General features: G+C 50.1%; 1 protein-coding gene across 4 annotated transcripts in view; it reads left to right on the top strand.

The window, feature by feature from the left end:
• Window positions 1–841: 841 nt before the first annotated feature.
• The window catches only part of MICAL3 (microtubule associated monooxygenase, calponin and LIM domain containing 3), a 188,192-nt gene continuing 171,294 nt past the window's right edge, over window positions 842–17,739 (top strand). For 2 of the 4 annotated variants that reach the window (XM_058656151.1, XM_058656150.1), the window contains exon 1: window positions 842–1,067. The gene's annotated coding sequence lies outside the window, so the exon portion shown is untranslated. The remainder of the gene's footprint in view (window positions 1,068–17,739) is intronic. The other 2 variants (XM_058656153.1, XM_058656152.1) reach the window with 1 other exon arrangement.

Here is a 17,739-nt window from a genome sequence, read left to right as displayed (position 1 = left end):
CTTCCCATCCAGCTCCCTGCTTGTGGCCTGGGAAAGCAGTGGTGGACGGCCCAAAGCCTCGGGACCCTGCACCCGCGTGGGAGACCCACAATTTTCTCCTGATTTCAGATCAGTTCAGTTCTGGCTATTGTGGCCATTTGGGGGAATGAACCAGTAGGTAGATATCTCTGTATCTCCTTCTCTGCGTTATCTGCCTTTCCAATAAAAGCAAAGCCTAAAGAAAAATTTAAAAAGATTGAGTATTATGCCTCCAATTGTAGACATTAAGTATCGCATCTGAAAGACGACAGGATCACAGTAGCCTTAGAAGGGTCCGTCATCCAAAATCCTCAGATGAGGAAACTGTGGTTGAGGTTTGAGTTACTCGTTCAAGGTCATACAGACACTTCGGGTTCAATTCTCTTTCACGTCTTTAGTTCCCACCTACAGTGATCTGAGTATTCCCTAATTCCTTCTTGCGCTATCTGGAAAGGCTCAAGATGAAAATTCCACGGTTGTTTTACCACGGCCCGGAGAGCAGCAACGTTCCCTTTAAATGCGTCCTCTCTCCCCCTCCGTCTGGCAGGCTTTGATCTGCCCACCGCGCTTTCCCATTGGCCATTTCGTGTCGCTTCTCGCCCCCTTCTAGGAATCCCAACCAATCGCGTCTTCCTCCTGGCGCTCCCGAGGGCCTGCGGGAATGTACCACTCGGACCCTGCGGGGGTTGGAAGCGAGGAAGGGCGTGGCGACGGCGCCTCGTCTTACCTTTTGTCTGCGCCCTGTGAGCGTCTGCACCGGGCTGCGCGCGTGTCCGGCCTCGAGCCGCCCGAGGACGGAAGCGGCGGCGTGTCCCCGCGGCCCCGCCGCGCGCGCGCCCCCCAGGCTGCGGCCGCGTGGTCGGGCCTGGAGGGCCGCAGCCTCCGCCCTCCCATGTGCCCGCCCAGCCTGGGCCGGCGGCGCCGCTGCTCCCGTGGCCGGAGCGGGACTCGGGGGACGCGGGCTGCGAGGCTGCGGAGCGAACTGCGGGGCGGCGGGTCCCGCGTGCCGCGTGGCGCTGGGCGGCCGGACGCGGCAGCATGAGGCGGAGGTGAGGACGCCGCTTGGTGCCCCGGAGCGGCCCCGGCCGCCCCGAGGAGCGTCACTTCTCCCCGGCGCGCCGAGCTCGGGGTCCCCGGGGTCCCCCCGAGGCCGTTCCCGTGGGCCGCTGTGGGGCCGGGCCTGGCCGCAGCCGGACCTGTGGCTGGAGACCTGTGGGCGCTGGGCAGCCCGAGGGCTGCGCACCCGCCGCGGGCATTTGGCGCCTCCTTCTGGCGGGCGCGTCCAGCCCTTGGCGGAGAGTGGGTGACGCCGCCGCCGGGAAGCCCCCCCAAAGTCGCTGTGCCCCTGTCCTTGACCTCCCGCCGCCAGGGACCTGACCGGGGCTGGGTGCGCTGGCTGCCGGCTGTCGGGGCGCTCCCCGGGTGGACCGTGTCTCACGTTCCTGTGTGCACCTGGCCTGCGTCCGGGGTGTGGGGTACCGAGTTCACCGGAGTGCCCCGGAGTGCTCCTTGGCAGATGGCAGCCCGGGTGCCGCTGTCGGGTGGTCTCTGCGGCACCGCGGAGCACCCTTGTTTTCAAGTCACCTTGAGGGCCCCCCCCACACGGAGCCAGGGCTTGCCCGGGGTAAGCAGAAAGGCGGAGGTGGGGACTCCCTTGGCGGCCCAGCATCCCCTTGCTTAAGGGTGTTTGTGCAGGAGCAGGGGGCGGGAGGCCCCTCGGACCGACCGACCGCGCGTCTCTGCCTCATCCCATTAGGATTTACACCCGCCCTAGATCTTGGCAGATTTTTCTGCAGAGTCTGAATACAGAGAAAGGGCTTCCAAGAATACAAACCGCACTTATATATTTTAATGTGAGTGTTGAACACAGATGTTAATTATGGTTTACACGAAGCGAATTAATGCGGAGGAACGGAGGGGGAACTGTGGACGGTGTTGTCAAACTTTCTCCTAGGTCGAAATGTGAATGGAGAGGATGGCATTGAAATATCAGGGCACAGATGTGCTTTTGGTTGTGCCTGACACTTTCCTTTAGGCACAGCCGTCTGGCTCGATGGCTTGTACCTACCCCAGGGGTGAGAAACTCTGGGTTCCTGAAGTGTCCGCTGGTCCTTCCTCGTCCGTTGCGGAAGGGCCAGTAAGAGTGTTACAGACTGTGAACTTGATGGTCAGATGTTTTCAAAAACTTGACCCAAAAAAGTCGTTTGAGCCATCAAGTGGGTTTTCCTTGGACTCCAGGTTGCAGAAGTTTTAAGCTCTTGGATGGAGTGGTGTGAGCTAATGTCTTAATGGTGCTCCTCTTCGAAAGACGCTTACAGAATGTGGACCTGTTTCCTCGGCCAAGCCTCTTTCCTTGAAATGCCTTAAACCTGATTACCGGCTTGTGATGGTTCCCGCTCCTGCAATGGGGCAGTTGTTTAATGGTGTTTTTCGATGTGGGAGAGAAAATAGACTTTGGAGGTAATGAGTAATAAGTGCTTGGCACACAGTAGATGCCAATAAAAGTCCGTTTTTCTTTTCCTGCCTGGGTTTGGGAGACCCGGTGACGATGAGACTGTGTAGTGTTGAAACTCAGACCCCTGACATTTTAGTGATAGCATAGAGATGAAACTCGCACTTCTGGACCCAGAAGTACAAATCCAACAAGGAAAAACTGAGCTGTGCCCCTTGGCTCTGCGGTTGCATGGTTAAGGGACGGACGGTGCGTGCTCGGAAGCCATACATCACTCAGTACAGGAGAGGCAGCGGTCTGAATTGACCCTCTCTTCCATGTCTTGAGCAGCTGAACAAGTGAGCCTTTTGGTTGTTGTTACTGTTGACATGTCCAAGTGGAGCTAGAAGCATTACCTAATTTCTCCTGGCACTGGCATCGGAGAAGTGGCCCTGAATGGCCAAGTCCTGCCCAGCAGGCCCAGAGGGGCCAGCCTCTCAGCGGGGCTGTGCAGGGAGCAGCTATGTGTCTCCTCCTGCTTGAAGCAGACTTCCTGTGGACAGACCAAGAGGCTAGAAGACCTGATGCATCAACTCCCATTGGTTTGTATAATGGGATGTGTCATTTCAAGAGTGATTGTACTGTGGGTTGACTCACAGCTTTGTCTTTGAAGAATATAAATCCTTTTTAAAAATCACGTATTAGCTTATCGATTCTAATGCCAAAGGTTATCAAAACTTGATACATATATGATTCCCATTTTATAAATGAAGAAGTGGAAGTGACAGATTTTGCTGTGTGTGTGCAAGTGTTCGCATATGATTGGTACCTTTGGAAGAAAGGAAAATACATCCCTATTTTTGGAAGCCAGAGGACTGAAATTGACCAGTCACTGTGTGGTCTGGTTACCGGACAGTGAGAATGGTTATCGTTACTTCCTGTGCCAAGTGCTGCTTACATGATTCCGTATGTTGCTCCCAACAGTTTGCAGGATACGGCTGATTATCCGCCCTTCTGCGATGGCCAGCTGGGGGTTGGTGAGGTCCCAGGTCAAGAGAGACACAGTAAGTGCCAGCCGTGCCTACGAGCAGGCAAACCTGGGACCCAACTGGGCCTTGGGATTGCATAGTTTCTGTTGGCCTAGTCAGCTGTCGTGGTGTCTGAGGAGCTGGGTCCCTGACACCTCCCTGGCCTTCCAGGCTGTGTATGCTTTGGGGTGGTTCTTCTCACCCTGTGGGCTTTTCCTTTGCCAGAAGCGTTCCTCTAGCCAGGTGGAAGGAAGAGTAGAAAAACAAAACAAGACAAAACAAAACAAAAAGAAGCAGCTGGAAGAAACTATGTTTGGAAGGTATGAAGTGTTTAATCAAACCAGATGGCAAGATTAGAGACAGAATGGAAGTGGTGGTGTGTAGACAGAGGAAAATTAATGATATTTAGCCCAGAGCCCCAGGGGCTTTTTTGTTTTGTTTTGTTTCGTTTTTTACTTAAGTTGCAAGTTGAAAACTGGAGTCACAGCACTTTTGTTAAAATCCAGGCAGTAAGTAAGGCTCTTCGTTTCTACATCAGATGGCAGAGTTGAAAAATCTCATTCCATTTTGGTCGTTAGCTTCCACAAATAGAGTGTGTCCTGGGGAATGGTGGGGCCAGTGTTTGGAATTTTACCTAAACTTCTGTGGATTTCCCCTTCCTTCCAGCCATCCCCTCTAAATCTTTGGTTGAACTTTCCAGAATTGCATACTGATGCTATGGGGTTGGGTGAGGATGATGGTGAGGTTGGTCGCCTGGTGGTACGTGTTGTGCTGCCCCGGGTGGACATGGTTTCTCTCTCGTTGGAAGGCCACTGTGATCAAGCAGCTTGGAGGTTCAGTGGCTTGTTATCCCTGGCAAGTTGGGGTTTGACAGGAGATCGCCATGCTTAAGAAAGTGGCGATCATCAGATTAAAGCTGGGAGAAGCAGGTTGTTGATGTTCAGCTCGGTGAAAGATTGGGGAGGCAGGGGAGGGCAGGAGCTTCTGCTGATGGGTGAGTTCTTTGGCCTGAAAAAGCTGAGTATTTGCTTTTGTGTCTTGTAAAGCCCCGTGGAGATGAGCGTGGGTCCTGTGTGTCTTTGTCCTTTCAACAGGTCCGCACATGTATCCCAGTGAAGGACCTGGTGTGACCATCTCTGGGCAGGGAAGGGGTTGGTGGGGAGGGGGGAGGACAGTGCAGTCAAAAAGGTTAATTAGTAGCTTGTATTGACTCTTCCTTACTGTTTCAAAGTATGCAAAGGCAAAGTGATGCTTTGGTTGGTCCCAGCCTTGCTCTCCCGCTTTCCATGGCTGATTTCAGCACAGGCTTAAACCCCGGGGGCCTGCCTTCTCCATGTTGGTGTTGGAAGCTGGGAAGAGAGGATTGGACGGTCCAGGGAGCCTGTGCAGGTGCCCACTCGTGGCGTCTGAAGCTCCTTGAGCCCCGTAGCGTGGGTGTCCCCAGCCTGCAGTGGGGTGGGTCATGATGGTGCCCGACATTCCTTCTGTCTGTCTTGGCACATCTCCCCTCCGTGCCTCACCGCCCAAAGCTGCGTTGTGATGAAGCGTCGCTGGGCTTGCTCATGGGAGAGAGAGAGGCAGCCTGGGAGCACTAGTAGAGATAGTACGGTAGACACCAAGAGGCTGTCGACCGTGTCTTCACTCACAGCAGCCTCAGAGGAGAGCTGTGTTAGGATGTCTGTTGGATCTACGAGAGGAAGTGAAGGCTCAGACGGCTAAAGCAGCTGGTGTTAGAATCCAGACTTGTGCTTGGTTCTGGACTGGCCGTGCAGTGGCCGCTAAATTCGGCCAGGCCTCTGTGGGGTCTTGCCCATTCTCGCACCGCCTCTTCCTCCTTTCGTACTTCAGACCCCGCCTTCACATTTCATCCCTCGGCACTCTTGAGTTGCTTCTCTGAAGCGTTCCAGAGAAGCTGCGTTTAGGTTAACTGGTGTATTCCCTGAAATATCCTGGGCATATTTCTTGGGGCAGAGTCGAAGGAGGTAATTATCAAGCCTCTGGGTGATAACCCAAGGGGCGTAGGATCAGGCATTAGGGACCTGGAGGCTGTGGGATCTGGACAGAACGCTGAGTGTTCCAACAGCACCGAGGCAGTACTGGCTACAGACACAGCAGCGCTTTGGGGACTAAGTTGATCATGTTACCTTCAGGTCCCCCTTTTTCCTGTTCTTTCTTTTTAACGGTCTGTGTATCCATTTAGTAGGCTGAGTTCCAGAAAGGGAGGGACAAAGAACTTTGATCTTGCCGATTTACTCCCCAATGAGCTACAAGCAGCAGGGCTGAACCAGGCTAGAGCCACGAACCTGCCTGGATGACAGAAGCCTGCGTGCCTGGGCCATCAGCTGCTGCCTTCTAAGGCACATTGGCAAGGAGCTGGATTAGAAGTAGAGCCATTGTACTCACTCAGCAGCAACATGATGGACTTGGAAAAATTCATGAAAGACATCCATTGTGAGACTGGAGGAGAGAACAGAGGGGAAGACGAAGGGAGACCCCAGCCCCAACTAAACTGTGTCAAAATTAAAAAGAGAAGAAGAAGAAAAAAAAAAAAAAAGAAAGAGAGCTCCTGGGACTGGAAGTGACAGTCATATGAGATGCCAGTGTCACAGGTGGCAGCTTAACCTGTGCCACAGCTATGCGCAGGGCTGCTGCTGCTTTTCTTTTCAAAGATTTATTTATTTATCTTTTGAAAGGAAAATCTGGCAGAAAGACAAGGAGATAGAGATCTTCCATCTGTGGGTTCACACCCCAGATGGCCACCACAGCCAGTCAGAGCTGAGCCGATCCAAAACCAGGAGCCAGGAACTTCTTCTGGGTTTCCCACACGGGTGTAGGGGCCGAAGGACTTGGGCCAGCCTCACAAGCAGGGAGCTGGATGGGAAGTGGAACAGCGAGGATATGGGGTGTCGGTGCCATGGGGCTGATGCCAGCCAGCTGTGCCACCGTGCCGGCCCCGAGGGCTTCTTTCTGATTTGGGGGCAGTCCTGTGCCTATCATGTCTTCAGAGCTTGATTGTAGCCTTAGGGTGGTGGCGGTCCCTCACTGCCACCCTCGCCCCAGTCTCCATCCTCCTTAAGTAGTTTTATTTTGGTCACGCTGTATTTGGAAGCTGATGGAAAAAGACCTAATACGACATTTTACTGCTACACATGCTTAGTGAGATACAGTTTTTACTTGTGTTGTTAGTCTTTCCCCGGATGCTTGAATAACTTTGGTCAGATGCACTCAATTAAAAACTACTTGCATCTCTAAGAAATTCAGCATCTTCTGTCTTCTGCTCCCTGCTGGGTTAATTGAGTTCTCTGAGTTTGGTAACGACAGGTAGGGTGTTTACTTAGTAGGTCAATGCAAACTTCTCTGTCCATCACAAGTGGGTTCCAGAGAAGGGTTCCAAGATGTCCCTTGCCTAAAGAAACTTGATGTAGATTTATCCCCCCCGTGTAAAATAGCATGCCTCTGTACTTACTTTATGTTGAATTGTTCACAGTAAAGGAATTTTGCAACAATGTCTTTGCTCAGACTTTTGGATGTTACTTTTCCATATACACAAAGCAACTTTTTGCAGGCTGTCTGATCTTTTACACTCAGTGGAAAGGACCTTTGTCACTTTTACCTGCCTTCCAGTCTCGACCCCTTGCACAACGTGCCACTTCGGGCGCAGTTGCTGCTGGTCTTGTCTTTGCTGCCTCCTGGGCCTGGGGCCTGGGCTTGTTGGGACTGTGGTGGGCTGTCCCTCAGGGCGGGCCCTGGCAGGAGCCACAGTCCAGCCTTTGCTTGTGCGGTATTCATTTGCACACCAGGAGCGGTCTGGACCAACTCATTGTACTGCCTCATTCAGTTCTGTGTGCACCTGTCTTCCTTCCCTGTGGGTCTCCAGGCGGTTTTGTCTAGCTTGTATGAAGTCCCAGTGCTTGAACATAAGCAAATCGGAGGGCATTGGAGTGTGTCCCGTGAGAGTCAAGAAGGTCAAGGAATTTGGCCAAAAACCTCCTGTTGGGATGTAGGACAGGTGGCAAGGAAGCTAACTTACCAGAAATACAGTTTTGACCTGGTTTCTTTGAATCCTAGCAACAGTGTGACAAGGTTCAGTGTTTGATGCCCACCTACGAGACTGGGAAATATCCAACTCACAGAGGGGAAAATGTCTCGCCCGAGATGTCTGCTGATGCCTTTTGGAGCTGCATCAAAGAAGATCAAAACGTGTCCCATTGCAGAGCGGGGGCTGTCTACCCAGACTGTAGTGTGCCATGCAGTCTGCTGGGACGTGTGACCTTGACTGTGTTCCTTCACCTTCAGGGCCTCCGTCTGCTCCACTGTGCCCTGAACAGAACCCCGCCAGCACACGGGAACACGGTGAGCACCGCAGGTGTCAGCTACTGTCGTCACTGACTCACGCTCCTGGAACTTGGCACACCGAGGCTCTGGGTCCCTGTTCCTCCGTGGGGCCATCATCCAGGGAGCATGGGGACAGCCAGGCTGTGAGGCAGAAGCAGGCTTCTTCGCAGTGTTTGTGTAGGTGAGAGGGGACAGTACCCACTCCTGGGGCTGGGGGGCTCGCTCCCACCTCACAGGCCCTCTCAGCTGGTCACACCTACTCTGCTCCATTGCCTTTTCTTCTGCTCTTTTTTTTTTTTTTTTAAAGATTTTTAAAAAATTATTAATTGGAAAGACAGATACACAGAGAGAAGGAGATACGAGAAAGATCTTCTGTTTGCTGGCTCACTCCCCAAGTGTCCGTAACAGCCAGAGCTGAGCCCATCCAAAGTCAGGAGCCAGGAGCTTCTTCCAGGTCTCCCATGGTGGTACAGGGCCCCAAGACTTTGGGCCGTCCTCGACTGCTTTCCCAGGCCACAGGCAGGGAGCTGGATGGGAAGTGGAGCAGCCGGGACACAAGCTGGCATCCATATGGGATCCCTGTGCTTGTAAGGTAAGGATTTAGCCACTAGGCCATCACACTGGGCCCATCCAACTGCCTTTCTTATCAACATAAAAGTACCCTCAGATAGTCCCCTCATCCTCTAGTCTACTGTCTGCCTCAGCCCCTGGGACTCTTACAAATTATTTTGATTGAATTGTTTTATCCTACATTGGGATATGCATTCTTTTTTTTTTTGATCCATTAGGCCCCTCCTCCATATGTTGCATTACACTGTTTATTAGGGCAGGGGAAAGATTTTTAGAAGTATATGACCTTGACCCTCATCATAATAATCCTACTCCCTGCTTTGGACTAATAGGCAATACCAGTGTACATGGCAGCGAGGGGCAAGAGAAGATGAAATACCACAATGGCACAGTGTGACTTAGGTGTTTCGGGCAAGCATGAATGACAGTGCCAGCTGTTGCTTTTTGAGCATCTGTTACATGCTCAGCCCCGGTTCGGTGTTTCGTGTGAATTGTTAGCCCTGCCAGTTAGGCATTATAGGGGTTCCCACTTCACAGGTGTGAGCCCAGTGAGGGCAGCATCTTGCGTGAAGGCCCTTGGCACATGAGTCAGAGGAGGCTAGACTGTGAACTCTGCTCACACTGACTGCCTGTTGAGGAGCAGTAGTGTGACCCGTGTCCCAGGCCACAGGCGAGAAGAGGGGTGCTGGTCTCCACAGAGGGCTAAGAGTGAGAGCAAGTGAACGCAGTGCGTGTGGGGCACTGCCTGGCTGGAGCTGAGCTCAGTGTTTATGCGTAGCCGTGCCAGGTTCTGTCTGGGCGCTGGCGATGAGTAAGATGTGTTTCTTGTCCTCTGGAATCTGGCTGTAGCTGGGGAGTCAGACACACAAATAGATGATTTCAGAGCAGTGTGGTAAGGGCTGTGATGAGGGTAAGTATAGGGTACTGTAGGGGCAGAAGGAACCAGGAAATGTTCCCAGAGCCTGGAAAGGTGAGTTAGCAGCAAGCTCAGCAGTTGGAGGGCAGAAAGGTGTCCTGAGAGGCAGGGAAGAGCATGAGCAAAGTCTCACATTGTGAAGGCTTTTCTTGTTTGTTGGTTGGTTTTTGCTTACATTTTGATTTTGAATTTTCGTGTAGACTCGGATTTCTTCCCCCTCATCCCAGATCCCACCCCCCGACAGATTTTCTCCATGTTGTTACAATAGTATAGTCCTTCATAAGGATTCATAATTCCATCAGTCTGTTAGTGAAGTGTGCCCCGACATGGCTGGTACAGACAATGTCAGCCAATCCGGCATCCCGTTGTCTGCACATTTCCGCAGTCCATCTTTGGTTTGGAAGCAGGGAAGGCTTTTCTTGTGAAGAGCGGATTGATTCACCCAGTCGGATGGATGTCAGGGTACAGTGTGGAGTTTTTGGGGCAACAGGGGTGCTTGAACACAGAGCGATGGCGTGGAGGTGGGATCTCAAGTTAATCTGGGGGAGGCAGGGGGGATGAAGAGAGTGAAGCAAGGTCAGCTTGGGGAAGAGTCAGCCGCTTTTCTGCAAAGGGCCAGAAAGTGCACGCTTTCGGCCCCATCAGCTGGGCATTGTCCCGTGCAGCCACTCAGCTCTGCTGTTGCCGTGTGAAAGCAGCCACAGATAATACGGAAACGGATGGGTGTGGTTATGTTCTCATAAAGTGATTATTTATGGCCCCTAGAGTTTGCACTTCACATCATTTTTATGTGTCATAAAATTGTCGTCTTTTGATGTCTTCCCCCTCCTTGCCAGCCATTTAAAAATGTAAATGCAGTTCTTTGCTATCAGACTAGATCTGGCCTTCGGACGGCGACATGGCGACATGCCAGGGAGCTGGAGGCAGGATGTTGAGGAAGGGACCGGTGGTCAGCGACGTTTTTGGAAAGAAGAGACAGAGGAGAGGAAAGAGACGCACACATGGCTGAGTGTCATGTTAGAGGCCTCTCCGGCCTCTTTGGGTCAGGCTGGCCTTGCCTGCCACATGCCAGGAATATGACTTAATTCTAGAGGAAAAAAAAAACAAACCAACAACCTAGAAATAGCTGATGCTGCCTGACTGCCATCAGCAGTTCACGGTTCTGAAGTAATTGTTCCCCACGAATGTTTCTGCCCTGGTCGCTTCTGTGGCCTTGATCTCCGGGCACGTTGGGCATGTGATGGCTCTTGCTGCAACTCGACAGGAGACCCTTCTGATTGTCAGCGTACGCCAGTAAAGCTCGTTTTGGGGATAGCTAGTTTGACTTAATTGCAGATTCACTCAGAAATTGTAAAAGCAGAACTAGGAGCTCTCTGTCCGCCCCACGCCTGTTACCTAGCTGCATTGGAGTTTACGAATTGTTCTCATTTTTCCCATTTGCTTTATCAGGTTCTCCTTCTACGCATACGTATGTGTGGCGGGGCACGGGGGCACAGAGAGAGGCCTTTTATTTTTTCTGGATATTTTGAATAGTCGAAGCCATTGTTGCTCTAATCCTGAACTCCTTAGTGTGGCTTTAACAAGTTGAGTATATATCTTCTCGCAGATATGGTACAGCAGTGGACGTAGGCAACTTGATCTTGGTACAGGTCTAGCACCTAATTGTTTTTGAGGTCAGCCCAGCTGTTTATTACCTGCTTCGCGTCAGCGGTGATGCAACATGTTACGTCACAGGCAGGCAGTGCTTGCCTGGCTCTGTAACCTACAGGTTCTGCCGCTGGATCTCTGACACCCAAGCTGAGGCTGCGCAGTGGGACAGGACCTGCATGTCACCTGGAAGGCTGCAACCCCGGGGCTGGCAGGTCACCTGCATGCGCCAGGCTGCCAAAGAGCAGCTGCGGTGTTTGCTGCACACACTCGTGCCCTTTCGCCAGCCTCCTGAAGAAGTTAATCTCCCACGCCGAGCACAGCCACGGCACCTACTATCTTGAAGTTGTACACGTGTTCTCCCTTCCAGCCTTGTGCATTGTGTTTCAGCTACGGAAAAGGCTTCTTCTAGGCTTGATCTGGAAAACAAAATGAAATAAAATCAGAATAAATGATTTTGGAAATTAAAGCACAGCATTTCTGACTTAGCCCGGAGGGGTTTTTCTCTTTGGCTAGTTTAAAGCAATTGAAAGCAGAAATGGGGAGGTGTCTAGTGCTTATTCCTGGGTATCTTATAGGCAATTGTGGGATCTGGAGGGAATGATCTAGACATTGTACATGATAAGAAAGGGGGGAAGGAAGACTTTCTCTCTGGGAATTGGGTGACCTGAATTCTTTGTGACTTCGTTTGGGCTTTGCCTGAAGCCTGTAGGTGCCACAGCTGTCCCTGGGACCCTTCACTGTGTTGCTGCGTGGTTCCTGATCTTTTCACAGCCGCTTTCTGTGAGCTGGACGGAAGGCTGGGGCTTGATGACTTCCGTGTCCACAGCCCGTTAAGTTCTCTGCTGGGCGTGGGAGCCGCAGAGTGGCTTACGGAGGAGGAAGAGGTGTGAGTTGTCGTGTCCAGATGAGGAAACCTTGGGCTCAGGTGAGACATTTAGCAGCTCAGGGTCGCAGTTTTGCCATTTGTCAGGAAAAGAGGAGTTGGCTGTCAGCCAGTCTCGAGGGGCACACGAAGGATAAAGACTGCGTGTAACATGAGGCAGGCCTACCTTGAAGCAGAACGCAGGCACTGCTACGCCTTGCTGTTTCCTTACCAGTCACTGAGGTTACGGCTCACCACGAAGGTCAAAAGTCTGATGGGGAGAGATGTTGAAGACTTGGTGAGTTTGGCACAGTGATTAAGATGCCCCTTGGAAAACCTGCAACTTGCATCAGAGAGCCCGGCGCGGAGTCCGGCTCAGCCTCTGATCTAAGTTCCTGCTGACGCGTGTGCACCCCAAGAGGTACCTGTGGCCCTGCCGCCATGTTGGAGACCTGACTAGCCAAGGCTCCTGGTTCTGTCCTGGCCCAGCCCTGGCTACTCTGAGCACGTGTGGAGTAGACCAGCAGGTGAACCAATGATTCCCGTCTCTCCCTGCCTTTCAGATCAGATGAACGCTGCTTAAAAAGCGATACAATGGGAACTGCTGTCCTCTCGGATTTTGATGTTCATGGAATTCACGAAGCAAGGCAGACAGATCCAGAGAAATGCCAGAGACAGGCAAGGGAGTAGAGGTCACAGGCTGTGTCCTCAGAGTTCACAGTTTGTTTTGGATGTCAAGATAAAATAATAAAGGAACAGCTAGTGCACACACCGAAGGTACGCTCCAGGCATGCCCCTGTCTCGAGGCCTTTGCACAAGTTCGCTCCCCTCCCAAAACACTCAGCGAAAATCACGTTCCCCATGAAATGTTATGTTCCTTGCTCGCGGTATCTCAGGTGCCTTTAACCCTGCTTTTACTCTGCCATCTTTCCAGAGCTTGCTATGTCCTTTACTGTTGAAGCGTCCTAGTCTTGGCCCTTGAGTCCTGCTCTCGGCCTCAGTCAGTCCTGGCTTCACCACTTACTACCCGTGTGAGCGTGCGGGCACTATGTAACTCCCGTGGCCTGTTTCCTCATTTGTAAGAACAGTACCTAACCCACAGAATTTTTGTGAGGATTAAAGGAATTAATACCTGGCATAAAGTAAGGCCCAAGCAAGCGTTTGACAGATACAACTTTTATGGTCTAAATGGCAGCTTCATGAGGTCAGAGTTCTTTATCTGTCCTGTCTTGTAACAAATCCCTGGCACTTCCAACAGGGCCTGGAACAAAGCAGGCAGTGAGGGCGCAGTGAGTGGATGGGCTGTGGGCCAAGTTCGGGAGAGACATCAGGAAACAGTGAGGTCGAGGCCTGCCCTGTGCACAGCAGAGTCGATCTGGGTTCTCATCCGGCCCTGCGCTTCAGGACCGTGTGCTTTGGGACCACTGTTGTGATCTCTCTGAGTCTGGAGCTAATACTGCCTTCTCAGTGAAGGTGATCCAGTAAGCTGGATGAAGGGAGGTGTGACAGGCACACAGTACCCATCCCCGCAGCCTGCCTGGTGGCAGATGGTCACTGGGCAGGAGTGACTTTCCTTCCTTGGCACCCTCGGGACAAGTGAGTCAGGAACTGGCTCTCGGGGCAGTGAAGGAAGTGGGTTGGCAGGGAGGAGCGGGGGAAATCCTGAGTCTAGGTGTAGAGAGGGGACAAAAACAAGATGTTGCTTTGGAGCTGTAGCCACTGCAGACCGGCCCGCCTGGAGTGCTTCATGTAAAGGAGCTGTTACTGAGAAATTTCAGTGTCAAGATGAGGGTTTGGACTTTATTATTATTATTGTTATTATTGTTGTTATTACATTTCAGAGACGCGCAAGAATAAAACAAGGAACTCCTGTTTACCCTTTGCTATGTAAATGTCTAGTGAGAATCAGTTGGCTATGGTGTTGATAATAAAAAGTATTCTATATTGTCATTGTATATGTTACTGTTTGTGTGTGTGTTACTGTAGTTTTTGACCGGTGTGCGTTACACCGTTTTTGCATCAGTAAACTTGACAATGTTTTTGGAGACCAGATGTTAAGTCTGTCATATGGCATCATAGTGGGGCCTTCAAGGTGGTCGCAGCAGGGGAGGGAAGTAAAGAGAAGAGTACAGAAATGCAGCCGCTGGATGGAGAACTCGTATGGGGCCAGGGAGGATATCTGATAGGATCTGCACAGTGGACTGGAGGGCCAAATCAGAGAGGTGATAGCTGGATCCAGAAGGAAGGTGACTGACAAGCGAACCCACATCTGGGTGAGGCGTGCAGGCTGGCGAGACAGATGGGCAAACCCATGGGACTGCGGCATGGAGATAAGGGGTTAGAGGTGAGAGTTCTGGAAAAGAAGGCGGGTGTGGGCGAGAGTGCCTGGGGCCTGTGGGTCCTGGGAAAGGAGTCTGCCCTCTGGCATGTGGGCCACTCAGCAGCTATAGACAGACATTAAAAGACTTCCAGAAGAGGTGTGCGTGTGTGAAAGAGAGAGAGAAGGATGCTTCAGTTCAACAAGTATGAATTGTCTGCTTACTGTCTGCAGGACTTAGCTCCCCGTGAGCCATCATCCTCAAGCCCCATCTGTGCTCTCTGGGCATGGGCTACCTAACGGGGGATGAGATGGCAAAGCTGCGCCTGCGCCGGGGGCACACCGTGGATTCTGATGGCGGCATGGGGAAGGAGGATAAACAAGGCAGCAGAGTAGTGTGCATTTACTCTGAAGTCCCAGAAGAGGATGCCATCAGTGACAGAAGGCCCTAACGTTTCTCAGTGTATTCCCATCACTGACTGTCCTGAAATGTGTGATTACTTCATGAAGGCTAATTTTACTCTATCCAGACTCCTAGATGGACCAAAGTCATGCTCTTCTCCTATGCCTTGAGAGTTCAGGTTTCTTAAGTGCTTTTAGGTATTACTGTTGCTTTTTGTACCAACCAACTGAGTTTCCTAGCAGCTGAGCTAAGAAAAAACTTTGGACAGAGATCAGTTTAGTGTTGGGGGGCTGCAGAGAGAAGGTGGAAGTGGGAATATGCTGGGCTGGGAGAAGGCACTGAAGTGGGACCCCTGTTTCCTCTAGGTGGGGGCATTCTGTGAGAGTCACTGACTGCAGTGGAGAATTCTTCGAACACAGCCTTTACTGAGAAGATCAATACCTCTACTCTTTGTTTCACCAGCACCTATTGAGTACCTGCTGTATACCCACCCCTGTATTAACAAGGAGAATATGATGTCACATAAGACATGCCTACTGCCTTCAGGTTTTAAAAGTAGGTTTATTACACAATTTACGTACCATATAGTTTATTCATTTAAGTGGGATAACTCAGTGATTTTTATATCTTCAAAGTCATGATTGTGCAACCAGAATCAATTTTAGACATTTTTTTATCACCTCTCAAAGCGTCTTTCTACCCTAACCTAAAGCAGCTGCTCATCCACTTTCTGTCTCCAACTTGCTATTCTGGACATTTCGTGTGCCATTCTGGAATGGCACAGTGTTTGTCCTTTTCCTGATTGATTTCTTTATCTTCTTCGCCTAGTATCTGCAAGGTCCATTCATGTTGAAGCATGGCTCGGTGCTTCATTTCCTTTTGTGGCTGAACGACATTCCATTGTATGGATTTGTCATGTTTTCGTTCTCTGCTCAGCAGTTGATAGGGATTTGGTTGTTATCACTTTTTGACTACTTTGAAATAATCATAATAATAATAATTGAACTTGCAAGTTTTTATGTGGACATAAGCTTGCATTTCTCTTGGGGATATACCTAAGGGATATAATTCATTGGGTCATCTGGGAACTCTGTTTAACAAACTTTTCCAAAGTAGTTGTGTTGCTTCACATTGCCAGTGGCAGTGCCAGAGTGCCCCAGTTTCCTGTATCCTCAGCATCACTTGTTATTGTCCATCTTTAGTATAACCTTGCTAGTGAGTTTGAAGTGACAGGTCATTGTGGCTTTAGCTTGTATTTCCCTGCATTTTTGTGTGTTTAATGATCTTTTGTGTATCTTCTTTGGAAAGTATCTGTTAAAACCCTTTGATCATTTAAAGATTGGACTATCTTTTTATTGAGTTCTAAGCTCTTTTATATGATGCAGATACAATAGACTATGGGATCTAAAATTTGGTGTGTCATGTGTATATCAAATATAAGATTTTATCTTTTTTTGTGGGTTGTCTTTTCCTGCTTTGAACCAGATGTATTTTTAATTGGGACGAAATAAAATCCTGCCTTAGTTGTTGAGTAAACCCAAATTTTCAAGTCAGATTGTTATACTTTCAGATGTTTCTGTTGCATTTAACAAGTTTCCAGAGTTGACTCATCTGTAAAAGTCTTACCATCTTTAATACCAGAGCTTTCTATGTTTATAGGCTCTGATTTAGCTTTTAGAAGCTTAAATCCTATGAAAGCAGACACTAAGTTGCAAAGGCTCTTTGTAACGTTTTATTCACTGTGCTGCTGATAAAGCTATAAGCAGATGACTGCTGAACACATTGACTCAGGAGTCGGTCTTCAGGGAGTAGCTGAAAGTTGGACACAAGTGTATCCAAGTTGTATTTAAGCAGGCAGGAAAATGGAGCAGTGTTCAAGCATTGTAATCTTAACTCTCTGGGCTTGCTAATGAAATTTGCTTCTCTATTTATGCTAATGGAAAACATGAAATTTAATAAGAACTGCATCTGGATTATATAGACAAGTTGTTAGAATAAAAACTTGAACTATCTCCTACCCTAATCTATACGACCTAAATTGCTCAGGCAATGTTAAATATAAATCCCTCACTTGTGTGGCAGGGTTCTTCTGGCTCTTTCGTGCTTGCTGGTTTGAGCAGCATAGCACTTCACCTCCTTCTTTGAGGGTGAGACAGAAAGAGAGAGATCCTCATCTACTGATTACTCCTCAACTCATTAGGACGGCCAGGGCTGAGCCAGGCCTGAGCCAGGCGCCTAGACCTCCATCCAGGGCCCCCAAGTGGGTGGCAGAGGCCCAACCCTTGGGCCATGTTCTGTGACTTTTCCAAACGCATTCACAAGGAGCTAAAATCAGGATGCTAAGGGCTGGTATTGAACTTTGGCACTCCAACATGGGAAGCAGGCTGCATTTGATCAAGTAGATGGCTGTGGCTGACTGTGGCTCCTTGACTGGTTTTTCTGCTCTGTTTTCTGCACGCCACTGCAGTCACAGGGGCAACCTGGAATCAGCAGCTCTCTCAGGGAAGTCACCCTCAGAATGTGTTTAGGGTGTATATCCCTTCAGCTCCTTTGCCTACTTTCTGTCTGCTGAGAATGTATTTTCATGCTTTGGATGTGGTTAAGTGTGAGGACTGCCTGTGGTCAATTCCACCCTCTACCACTTGGTTAACTGTGCGACTTTGAATACTTTGTTGAATTTCTGTTTCTTGCTTTCTAAGGTGCATGTAGATAATGCTAATATTGTGAGTTATGACGAGGATAAGTGAAATCTTGTATATACAGGTTCAAAGAACAGTACCCGAAGCAGTGCTCATCACACATTAAAGCACATACTAATGTTACGTGCTGGGGACTGGTGTTGTGATGAAGTGGGCCAAGTACCACCTGTGGCACTGGCATCCCATTTCAAAGTGCTAGTTCCAACCCAGCTTCCTGCTGATACTCCTGGGAAAGCAGCAGAGGTTGGCTCAAGTATATGGGTCCCTGCCACTTGTGTGGGAGGTCAGGGTGGAGTTCCTGGCTCAGGCCTGGCTGTTGAGGGAGTAAAGCAGTGAACAGAAGAGCTCCCTTCCTAGCTCTCCTGCTTTCTTTGTTACTTTGTCTTTCAAGTAAGTAACTCTTAAAAAGTCCAGGTGCTACTTTTAGTGTTGCAAAACAACCATTAAAGCGGGCAGAGTTCTTAAAATGAAGTGGATAATCAGACTGGATAGCAACATCTTTGGTAAAAC

The sequence above is a fragment of the Ochotona princeps genome, chromosome 27 (assembly GCF_030435755.1).
Source record: "Ochotona princeps isolate mOchPri1 chromosome 27, mOchPri1.hap1, whole genome shotgun sequence".
In the NCBI taxonomy this organism is placed as follows: domain Eukaryota; kingdom Metazoa; phylum Chordata; class Mammalia; order Lagomorpha; family Ochotonidae; genus Ochotona; species Ochotona princeps.
This window is presented reverse-complemented; position numbering and strand designations above follow the sequence as displayed.